Source organism: Rhinatrema bivittatum, chromosome 6 (assembly GCF_901001135.1).
Source record: "Rhinatrema bivittatum chromosome 6, aRhiBiv1.1, whole genome shotgun sequence".
Lineage (NCBI taxonomy): Eukaryota > Metazoa > Chordata > Amphibia > Gymnophiona > Rhinatrematidae > Rhinatrema > Rhinatrema bivittatum.
The window spans coordinates 370,552,540-370,565,360 of NC_042620.1; the positions used below are offsets into that span (position 1 = coordinate 370,552,540).

Consider the following 12,821-nt stretch of genomic DNA (forward strand, 5'->3'; position numbering starts at 1 on the left):
CCAGGGATAACCACTGCAGTTTTGACACATTTTGGAGATGGAGTTAGGGAAAGGCCTGGCTGAATAACCAGGTCTTGGCTCTTTTCTGGTGAGGTAGGAAGTCTCTTGGCTAAGGAAAGCTGTATTTTGTTCAAGAGTTTGGGAGCGAAACAGCTGAATGTACATAATCTTGTGCAGATTAATCTAGCAGAAGCCAGATGTGGGAGGAAATATAGGCAGAATGGAGTTCATTTGGGATGTAGGAGAACAGAAATTGAGAGAGGTAGTCAGCTGAAAAAGAGTTTTGAACTGGATTTTGTTTTTGACTGGGAGTTAGTATAACGGTATTAAAAGAGAGCTTATGTGATCTGATGCTTTGACTCTTAATCACATTTTGACAGTTAGATTTTATAGGAGTTGGAGGCATGTGACATTGTGTTATGAGATTTTATTCAGCAAATAAAAGGCTTCCCCCTTTTAACATATTGTTTAATATAGGTTTATATGCATACTTGTTTGGAACACACAATGGGATAGAATATGAAGTATATATATATTTATTTTATTTAAAAACTTTTCTATACCGTTGCTAAGTTAAATACCATCGCAACGGTTTACATGTAGGCACATATTTAATGAGGGTAAAAGCGTACTATAGTACATTCTAACAGGTGCCGTTAAATGTTCGGTTACAATATATCATTAGATATAGACATTTAGCGAAGTAGTTCATGACTAGTTGTACCAAGGTACTTACCCGGGTAGTTTTATCACACATAGTATTATAGTTATGTTTGTTGTGGGGTAGAGTTCATAAACTAATCTGTTGTAAAGTTCTATGTACTGTGTGTCTGTGCCTTTCTGTCTTTTCCTGCTGCCTTGAGTGCCCAACTTGGTCGTCCAGGCGGGCGCTCAAGGCAGCGGGAAGGTGCATGAACGCACGCCGTGACCTGAGCGCCCGGCTGGACGTCCGAGGTCATGGCGTGCATTCATGCACCTTCCCGCTGCCTTGAGCGCCCGTCTTGGACGTCCAGGCTGGCGCTCGAGGCAGCGGGAAGGTGCATGAACGCACGCTGCGCCCTGACCGGCTATGACAGCGGCAGCAAGCCCGTACAGAAAGGTGCACCCCAGCGCTAGAAACCGAGACGGAGTCCTCGAAGCTGGAAGCGTTGAATCCGCGAGCCCCAGCCCGGATTATCCCGCTCAGCTGAGGGAAAGAAAGCTGGGATCGGGAGTCGTCCTGGCCCGGACGCCGTGTGCAGCTGCCACGTTAGCATGAACCCTACTGGAGATCGGGCTGGTGGGAGCAAGTCAGGAATTTGCAGCTTACCTGATGTAGAGGCAAAAGGGACGCTCCTGCCGAGTTGGACTGTGGATCTGGGCAGAAGCGGCCCTGCAGGCAGCGGGAAGGTGCATGAACGCACGACATGACCTGAGCGCCCGGCTGGACGTCCGAGGTCATGGCGTGCGTTCATGCACCTTCCCGCTGCCTTGAGCGCCCGTCTTGGACGTCCAGGCGGGTGCTCGAGGCAGCGGGAAGGTGCATGAACGCACGCCGCGCCCTGACCGGCTACGACAGCGGCAGCAGGCCCAGCAGCAACCGGTACAGCAGCATTGGCATGGGCTTCGACCAGCGGCACGTCGGCCCTCGCTCCAGCTACTCGGACTCGCACTACGGGGCCCCGGGGGACCCTGAGGCTGATGGTGCTGGCCTGCCACAGGCCAGTCCATGCTCCAGCCTGTGCGGTAAGTTCCTGGAACTGGAGAAAGGAGCTGGTGCTGCACATGAAGAAAGAGTATTTTGGTGAGTAACTAGTGTGTGGTACTTGCTTCAATACCGACAGACGTTCATGGGCCTTCCTCCTGCCTTGAGCGCCCAGGCTGGATGTCCAAGCTGCGACCTCGGACTTCCGGCTTGGACGTCCAGCCGGGCGCTCAAGGCAGCGGGGTCTGTAGGAGAACCATCCACTTTCCTGAGGGATGAATTAGCCACTTTCCTGCGGGATGAATTAGCCATTCTTAATGCCCATCCACCTCCCTGGAGAGCTGACTACCTTGCTACAGCTTAAGCTCTGGAAGAAACTAAGGGGCTTACAAGGCAGCACGCATATGCAGGAACTCCCATGCATGCTTAGAAAAACTTTATCTGAGTTCTGAGCACTGGGTCCATGTTGGTACTATCAGATGACATCACTCCATACATAATGGCCAGTTCGTTCTGCTGTCTATGGAGAACCCTATTTACCGATAGGCAAACTGCTTTGTCCCGCTGGCTTTGCCTGGCCTCTTGTGGATACCCAGGGGGGAAAAAAGTAAACCATTTTCCATAGCTCACTCTTTTTCTAAGTCTATCCAATATTTGTGGAATGGGTAAATAAAGAACGGTTATGTACCCTTTCAAATAACACCAAAACAAGGGGACACTCCATAAAATTAATAACAATCACATTCAAAACAAATCGTAAAAAGTACTTTTTCAGTCAGTGCACTATCAAGCTGTGGAATCTGTTGCCAGAGGATGTGATTAAGGTGACTAACATAGTGGGGTTTAAAAGAGGTTTGGACAAGTTCCTGGAGGAAAAGTCCATAACACAGGCAGACTAAAGAAAGCTATTGCTACCCCTGGGAGTGAATAACAGGAACTAGATCTACTTTATGGGATCTGCTAGGTACTTATGACCTGGATTTGCCACTGTTGGAGATAGGATGCTGGAACTTGGTCTGACCCAGCATGGCAGTTCTTATGTTCGTATGTTGTCCTTTGATCTCTTATGCTAAGCAATGATGCTTTTTAAGCGAATTGCTTTTTGGTATGGATGAAAGTTTGGTAGGCCAAGTTCCCTAGGGAAGAATACTTTAAAGAAGGTCCTAGGCCTTTTGCCTAACCAAACAAATCTGGAAACTATTGAGTTTAAAATGGAAAAAACGGAATTTAGTATCCTAATGGGAAACATTTTCATAGTTTTATCCAATTACTATGAGAGAAAAGCAGAAAATAGAACTATGCATATAGTTTTGTTCCAAAAAGTTACCCTCAGAGAAAACAGGCACAGATTTCTGTGGGTAATTTTTTGGAGGTGGTAGTCAAAACAAAACTACGCATGAAGTTTTGCTTTGAACCCCACAGCTAAAAGCTATTGAGACCTCATTTGGCTTACAATTCTGGAGACTGCACCTTCAAAAGGATATAAACAGGATGGAGCCTGTCCAGTGAGTGCCTACTAAAATGGTCAGTGGTCTTTGTTGTAAACCATATGAGGATAGACTTAAAGATCTAAACATGTATACCTTAGAGGAAAGGTGATAGAGACATTTAAATATCTCAGAGATTTCCATGTACAGGAGGCTCTAAAACTGAGGGCTCATGTGATGAGGGTGAAAGCGGGTAGACTCAGAAGTAATCTTAGGAAATACTTCTTTACAGAGAGGATGGTGGATGCATGGAATAGCTTCCCAGTGGAGGTGGTGGAGATGAAAACAATATCTTAATTACAGAAAGCATGGGATAAATACAGGGGCTTTCTAAGGAAGTGACGGGAATTATAAAACTAAATTGAGCGGATGTCATAATGCCTCTGTATCACTCAATAGTGAGACCACATCTTGAATACTGTGTGCAGTTCTGGTTGCCGCATCTCAAAAAATATATAGTTGTACTAGAGAAAGGGCAGAGAAGGGTGACCAAAATAAGTGGCATGGAGCAGCTGCCCTATGAGGTAAGGGTAAGGAAGTTAGGGCTCTTCAGTTTGGAGAAGACAACTGAGCGGGGGATACGATAGAAATATACAAAATCATGAAAGGACTTGAAAAAGTTAATGTAAATCGGTTATTTACTCTTTCAGATAATAGAAGGACTAGGAGGCACTCCATGAAGTTAGCAAGTAGCTCATTTAAAACAAATTGAAGACAATTCTTTTTCACTCGGTGCATAGTTAAGCTCTGGAATTCATTGCCAGAATAAGCAAAAGTAGCTTGAGATTTATTTAATGTTTGGGTTCTTGCCAGGTACTTGTGACTTGGATTGGCCACTGTTGGAAACAGGATACTGGGCTTGATGGACCCTTGGTCTCACCCAGTATGGCAATTCTTATGTTCTTATTTGAAATGACAGGTACCAGTGCACCCAGGATACTGTATAGGCGCTGTATACCGCTCTATACAGTAAAATGGATTGCGCACGCCTACCGCATCATGGACGCGCTTTGGACGCCGCTTGCATTTGCGTCTCATTTGAATACTGTATCGGGCGGTATGTGAAACAAATTGTGCGCGCGGCAAGTGAGGGTGCGCCCGGCACTGCCGCACTCTTTCTTATGCGTCCTTACTGTATCGGCCTGATAATCCACATCGTTGTACAATACTGCTGTTGCTTTCACTCATTATACCCATTTTTGCACTTGTCAGTTTAACAACTGACATTTCTATGTTTATTTTATTTATGTATTTTTTTTTTTTTTTAGGGGACTGACACTTTTGACCTTACTGTCAGGTCAATACAGTAAAGTGCGGCCGCGGTTACCCTGTGCCTAACCCGCTTTCTACCCACTTTTCGGCCGCGTTAGCCTTTCCTGCGATACACAATCCCCTTTAACCTACTCTTACCGCGTCCTTAAATCACCAGGTAACCCCTTCCTCCCGCAGCATGTATATTACATGTAAATGATCGAATTAGCTATTCCCTCCTATACAGTAACGCGCGCCCCGACTTTCGCTTTTTTACCCTGCTGTTTTGCCGCGCGTTTAACCTGCTAACTTACCGCCTACCCTTACCCCTACGTTAGAGGCAGGGGTAAGGGTAGGCAGCAAACTTTCCCCCAGCCCCCGCTCACCTGCCCTGGCCGCGTCCATGGGTGCTGGTCTCCGGGGCAGCCCCAGTCCTCTCCCCTCCTCCCGAAGCAACGAAAGCGGAAAACGAAAAAACGAAAAAAAAAAAGTTGCAAGAGAGAGAGGGGAGAGAGGACGGGTAATCCTACGCTCGGGATTGCCAGTCCTCTCTCCCCTCCTCCCGAAGCAAGGCGCGAAAAGCAGCCTTGCTTTTCGGGAGGAGGGGAGAGAGGGCTGGCAGTGAAAAGCAACGAAGCGACTTACTTTTTTTGCAGCCCCCCTCTGGAGACGGACATCGGCGACGAGGGACCGTGGCTCCCCTGCCTCCAGCTGCCCGCGAAGATAGATGCATCGCACGGGCGAAAGCGGCCCCTGTGCGTGTAATTGGCCGCTCAAGACGTGACGTCACATGCCGTGACGCCAAACTTCGTGACGTCACATCTTGAGCGGCCCAATTGCACGCACAGGGGCCGCTTTCGCCCGTACAATGCGTCTATCTTTGCAGGCAGCTGGAGGCAGGGGAGCCGCGGTCGTCTTCGCCGATGTCCGTCTCCAGAGGGGGGCTGCAAAAAAAGTAAGTCGCTTCGTTGCTTTACACTGCTAGTCCTCTCTCCCCTCCTCCCGAAGCAAGGCTGCTTTTCACGCCTTGCTTCGGGAGGAGGGGAGAGAGGACTGGCAATCCCGAGCGTAGGATTGCCCGTCCTCTCTCCCCTCTCTCTCTTGCTACTTATTTTTTTTTCGCTTTTTTTTTTTTTCGTTTTTTCCGCTTTTGTTGCTTGCTTCGGGAGGAGAGGAGAGAGGACTGGCAATCCCGAGCGTAGGAGAACCGTCCACTTCCTGGTACCTGTCATTTGAAATGACATTTGAAATGACATTTGAAATGACAGATACCAGCGTGTCCGTGAAGCGTTAGGCCAGTGCACCCAGGATACTGTATAGCGCTCTATACAGTAAAATGGGTTGCGCGGGCCTAACGCTTCACGGACGCTTCTTAGACGCAGCTTGCATTTGCAAGCTATTTACATACAGTATCGAGCGCTAGGTGAGCTGGACTGTGCATGCGGCAACCGCGGGTGCGCCCGGCACTAACGCAGCTCTCCCTACAGCTCCTTACTGTATCGGCCTGTGTCTTGGGTGGGGGGTTTTTTTTGTTTTTGTTTTTTTTAATTGGGAAGGTGGGTAATATATATATTTAAATACAATTCGGCTTCCAGTTTAATTGGACCCTGCTTCTGCTTGGCTGTGGCACCCTAAGCCAGTGGTTCTCAACCTTTTTTTTGTCGGGACACACCTGACAGATGGTTCTCACATGCATGACACACTGACCCATGATCATCACGGGGCTAGATGTAAAAGTACAGTTTGCATCCACGGGAACCCCCCTGACCCACAATAATGGATGTAAAGCAGAATTACGACATTCCCCATACAACTCACCCTACAAAAAAGATATTCTGATTCTGGTGTCATCTCAGTAACAGCAATTCAAATTCCTTCTACTTCCAAGCTCAATAGCCCTTCTTATGAAAAGACAGCAGTTTACCACCAATGCATGTCCTCTTGAGAAAACACAACAAATAAGACTGATACAGACGCTTACATGCAAGTAAAATATCTCATCTCGGTAACACACAGAACCGACCTAACATACTCCCAGGATCTGTAGTAATGCACATAAATTAATCCGCACACAGTTACACCTATATTATGGAATACACTCAAACAGGAGCAACCCTATCTATGAAAAGGCAACACTACAAATATTAAATCAGGCCCTAAAAACCAATACACCTCCTATTAGGAAAACAGAACAAGCCAAGCTGCTATAGATCCCCACACAGAAATAATTGTAAAACTATACTAATAAGCAGAATAAATGTTTCAAACCAGCTATGAACAGAATAACATCCAACAATTAAAAACTCATAAAAACTATTAAAAATTCTCCAAATACCAATAAAATTTTTTTTAAAAAGCAGACACATCACATAATATTAAATAATTAAAATGGTAGTCAATCAAGAAAAATAAACTTAAAAGCCACCTTTACTTACCCCCTCCAGCAGCTCTCCTACTCTCTTTCTTGCAGGCTGTAGCACACACCAGAAGCAGCAGTAGAAGCTAAGCTCTATACTCGTGGTCCTCTTCCTTAGGGCCCATGTCGTTCACACACACACACACACCATACCAGTCATGTCCCCATGACCAGTTTCTGACACTCACACACCAATCATTTCCCAAACAGTCTTTGACACACACATACACACCAGTCACCTTCCTGAGCAGTTTCTCTCATGCCATACACACACACTCAGGCTTCCCACTCCCGTGTTCTACTTACATTTATGGGCTTCTCACTCTCATAATCACTTTCTCTGTCTCACACACATACACACTCACCAGTCTCTCACTCCCATGCTTGTTCTCTCCACATGCACGGGCTTCTCATTCTCATAATCACTTTCTTTCTCACACACAAACACACACCAGTCACCTGATGTCTCTCATGCATATACACACACACAGGCTTCCCACTCCCATGTTCTATTTCAGATATACAGGCTTCTCACTCCCATGCTGTGTCTCGCACGCACCCAGGTTTCTCACTCCCATGCTCATTCTCTTCACATGCACAGGCTTCTCATTCCCATAATCACTTTCTTTCTCTCTCACACACACACCAGTTACCTGACCTCTCTCATGCACACACACACACACACACACACACACACTCTTGAAGGATTTCTTGTTGGGTCATCTTAATGTATCTCCTGAAGTGTGATCGACTATTAAGAAATAGGGTAACTCTCCTATCTAATTTCCGGAGTATTGAAAATGTATGTTATTCGCTCTTATTTTCTCTTGCCTCCAATATTACCTATATTAAGGTGTATATATATTTAGTATTGTTATTTCAGAGATGTTAATCTGGTTTTTCCTGACTTATTTTCACCGAAATTCTTCTGTAACATTTCATGTATTATGTGTGAAAAATTTTGAAAAGAAAAAATTTAAAAAAGAAAAAAAAGATATGCAGGCTTCTCACTCCCATGCTGTGTCTCACATACACCCAGGTTTCTCACTCCCATGCTTACTCTCTTCACATGCACAGGCTTCTCATTCCCATAATCACTTTCTTTCTGTTACACACACACTCACACCTCTCTCTCATTTCCATGCTCACTCTCCATGTGCACAGGCTTCTCATTCCCTGAATCACATTCTTTATCTCACATTCTCACACACACCAGTCTTTCTCTCACACACATCGTCACCTTACCAACCAGTCTCTCTCTCTCATGCACGCACACACACACACACAGGCTTCCCACTCCCATGCTCTCTCTCACATAATCAGGCTTCTTACTCCCATGCTTTTTCACATACCCAGATTTCTCACTTCTATGCTTTTTCTCTCTCACACTCAATACACATCAGTCATCTCTCTGAGCAGTCACTTTCATGGTCTCTCACATATACACACACATCAGCTCTGACCAGTTTCTCTCAATCAAATACATTCTCTCACTTACACACAGGCGCTCAATCACACACACATTTTCTCACTTACGCGCTGGCTGGCTGCTTCTCTGTCTTTCTCTCACTCACTTCCCTCTTTCCCCCCCCCCCCCAGCACAAATGGTAGCTGCAGCAGCCTCCTCTTCCAGCCCCCGCAGGCCAAAAAGAAGAATCCCATCGGCCGCGGGAGACTCGTGCTGCTCTCTCCTTTCCCGATTACCGGCTGCTTCGATTGCTCGGGGGCTGCTGCTGCCGCCGCCGCTGCTTCTTTTCCACGTGGCACGGCCTTTCTCCTTCCCGCGCACCACTCTGTGTATCACTTCCTATTCCGGGTCACGGGGGGGGGGGGGGCGGGAAGAAGAAAAGGCCAGCCGCGGGTTCAACAGCTTCTTCTAGCACCGCTGCCATTCCCACTGGGCTTGAACGTGCTGATAGCCTGGCAGCAACGGCAGCAGGGAAGGAAGAGCAGCGGGAGAGACCGGGAGCAGGCGACACACTGGTGTGTCGCGACACACCGGTTGAGAATTGCTGCCCTAAGCCATCATTTACACCTACCTGGAGGCATTCTCCTATTTTATGTCTCCCTTCCATTTTATTTAATCTAGGTCACATACTAGGGCTCCTTCCAAAAATCTACTGTCATGGGCTCTAAGCTTGATCATTAGTTGTCACTGTGTGATGACTGGGATTCCCATCCTAAAAGGAGCTGTAAATACTGTCCTGGGAATGGAGCCTGTGTCTTCCACATGGCAATGTATAGCATCATCATTGGGCCAGCTTTGTTGTATTTTTTGAAAAAGGATATATTTTGGCAAAACTGTATTCTGCACAGAGAACATCATAAATGCCATTCTGAATTGGACCAAAGGTCTACTGAGCCCAACATCCTCTCTAACAGTGATCAGTTACCTGGCAAGTTACCTAGCAAATCCTAAAGAATAGATTTGTTTTTTGTTTGTCAATCCTAGGGATAAGTAGTGGTGGCCTTCCCAAATCTGGCTGCTAATGGCTTATTAGCTTTACATACATGAACATGTCCAAACCCCTTTTAAACCCACCTGTGCTGGATGCTTTGACCTGTCTGCAACAAATTCTACAGCATGATTACAAAGTATAAAAAATATGAATGCCAAAGTGGGTCAGACCAAAGGTTCATCAAGCCCAGCATCCTGTCTCCAACAGTGGTCAATTCAGATCACACATACCTGGTAGGATCCCAAAGAATAGATTAATTCATTCCTTCTTGCTCATAACCAGGGATAAACAGTGGCTTTCTTAAATCTACATGGCTAATGTTTTGTAGATTTTTTTTTTCTCCAAGAACTTGTCTAAACTTGTTTGAGCCCAGCTTCGCTAACTGCTTTCACTGCATTCTCTGGCAACAAATTCCATGGTTTAATTATGTGCTGAATGGAAAAAAACTTTCTCTGACTTGTTTGAAATGTGCTACCTATTAATTTCATGGAGTATCCCCTAATCCCAGGTCTATTTGAAAGGGTAAATAACTGTTCCTCCACCTCAAGATTTTATAGACCTTGATCATATTTACTCTCAATCTTCTCTTCTCCAGGCTGAAGAGCCCTAACCTATTTAGCCATTTTTTGGGATGGGTTGACCAGAACTGTACACAGTACTCAAACTGTGGTCACCCCATGGATTGATGCATAGGCAGCATGATATTCTCTGTTCTATTTTCATTTGTTTCCTAATCATTCCTTACATTCTATTTGCCATTTTTGACTGCTGCTGTATACTGAACTTGGGACTTAAGCATATTGTTCATAATGACTCCAAGATCTTTTTCCTTGGTGATGATTCCTAATATGGAGTCCAGAATTTTGTACCCATAGTTAGGATTTTTTTCTCCTATGTTCATCACTTTGCACTTGTTCACTTTAAATTGTATCTGCTGTTTGGATGCCCAGTCCTTCTGCAGTTCCTCACAGTCCATTTGTGTTCTAACAATTTTGAGTAATTATCATCTGCAGATCATCTCACTCATTGCTACCTTTTCTGGATCATCTATGAATGTTAAAAAGCCCCAGTCCCAATACAGATCCCTGGGGCATACCACTATTTAACTTTCTTCATTGGGAAAACTGATCATTTAGTCCTATTTTGTTTTCTGTGTTTAAGGAGTTACCAATCAACAATGACACTGCCTCCTCCATGACTTTTTTAATTTTCTGAGCAGCCTTTCATCAGGGATTTTGTCAGATATCTTCTGAAAATACAGGTTTACTGTATCGACTTGCTTGCTCTTATCCATATGTTTATTAACACCTTAAAAAAAAAATCCAGTAGATTGGTATAGCAGGAATTCCCTTTGCTAAATCTAGGTTGGCTCTTCCTCATTAGGCATATCTGCCTATATGGCCAGTACCGTATTTTTCGCTCCATAAGACGCACTTTTTTTTCCCCCATAAGTCCAAATGTCGACCGTCTAAGATGCACAGACATTTCCCCCCCCCCCAAAGTGGTGGGGGGGAAATGTCTGTGCGTCTTATGGAGCGAATATAAAAAAACAAACTAAAAATCTAACAAACCCCCTCCCCCCCGCCCCCCCCAAGACCTGCCAGAAGTCCCTGGTGGTCCAGCGGAGGTCCGGGAGCGATCTCCTGGACTTGGGCCGTTGACTGCCAGTAATCAAAATGGCGCCGACGGCCCTTTGCCCTTACTACAGTATGTCACTGGGGCCAACCAATGGCAGCAGTAGCCCCTGTGACATAGTAAGGGCAAAGGGCCGTCGGCACCATTTTGATTACTGGCAGCCGATGGCTCAAGTCCAGGAGATCGCTCCCGGACCCCTGCTGGATCACCAGGGACTTTTGGCAGGTCTTGGGGGGGGGGGGGGGGGGGGGATTGTAGTAAATTAATTTGGCAGGTCTTTGGGGGGGGGGGTCAGGAGGGTGGGGAGTTAGTTAATTTAAAGGGTTGGGATGGGATTTTTTTTTTGGGGGGGGGGGTTCCCACAGAAAGAGAAAGATAAAAGTTTTCTGATCTGGGGGGTGGACCGAAATGGCCTTCCCCAGACCCATAAACAAAATGGGGAGAGAAAAAAATGTTATGCACTCCCCTAATTTGCTCCATAAGACACACAGATGCCCGGACTGCTGGCGCTAACCCTTAAAAAGGAGATAGAGCAGCTTTTAAACTAGAACAAAGGGGAAAGCCGACAGTCGCTCAGCAGCGCATGGTTCGGAGAGATGTATCTTTAAAGGATACTAATGATGCACTAGAATTAGGGCATCCCGACAGTGAGGTTCCAATAATTAGAAAAGTAGTCCAAATGCCTGTAACTAAAAACTCACCTGAGCTAAAAAATTCTAACTTATCCCTATCAATTAAAAAGCAGAATAAAAATACAATCAAAAAACAAACTTTGAAATGTTTGTATGCTAATGCCAGAAGTCTAAGAAGTAAGATGGGAGAATTAGAATGTATAGCAGTAAATGATGACATAGACTTAATTGGCATCTCAGAGACATGGTGGAAAGAGGATAACCAATGGGACAGTGCTATACCGGGGTACAAATTATATCGCAATGACAGAGAGGAGCAGTCGGGAGGAGGTGTGGCGCTTTATGTCCGGGATGGCATAGAGTCCAACAGGATAAACATCCTGCATGAGACTAAATACAAAATTGAATCTTTATGGGTAGAAATCCCTTGTGTATCAGGGAAGACTACAGTGATAGGGGTATACTACCGTCCACCTGGTCAAGATGGTGAGATGGACAGTGAAATGCTAAGAGAAATTAGGGAAGCCAACCAAATTGGTAGTGCAGTAATAATGGGAGACTTCAATTACCCCAATATAGACTGGGTAAATGTATCATCGGGTCACGCTAGAGAGATAACGTTCCTGGATGGAATAAATGATAGCTTTATGGAGCAAATGGTTCAGGAACCGACAAGAGAGGGAGCAATTTTAGATCTAATTCTCAGTGGAGCACAGGACTTGGTGAGAGAGGTAACGGTGGTGGGGCCGCTTGGCAATAGTGATCATAATATGATCAGATTTGATTTAATGACTGGAAAAGGAACAGTGTGCAAATCCAAAGCTCTCGTGCTAAACTTTCAAAAGGGAAACTTTGATAAAATGAGAAAAATTGTTAGAAAAAAACTGAAAGGAGCAGCTACAAAAGTAAAAAATGTCCAAGAGGCGTGGTCATTGTTAAAAAATACCATTCTAGAAGCACAGTCCAGATGTATTCCACACATTAAGAAAGGTGGAAAGAAGGCAAAACGATTACCGGCATGGTTAAAAGGGGAGGTGAAAGAAGCTATTTTAGCCAAAAGATCTTCATTCAAAAATTGGAAGAAGGATCCAACAGAAGAAAATAGGATAAAGCATAAACATTGGCAAGTTAAATGTAAGACATTGATAAGACAGGCTAAGAGAGAATTTGAAAAGAAGTTGGCTGTAGAGGCAAAAACTCACAGTAAAAACTTTTTTAAATATATCCGAAGCAGAAAGCCTGTGAGGGAGTCAGTTG

The 12,821-nt window shown here is 45.3% G+C and overlaps 1 protein-coding gene across 1 annotated transcript in view; it reads left to right on the forward strand.

The window, feature by feature from the left end:
* LOC115094632 (phosphatidylinositol-binding clathrin assembly protein-like) overlaps positions 1-12,821 on the forward strand; it is an 818,237-nt gene that overhangs the window by 1,669 nt on the left and 803,747 nt on the right.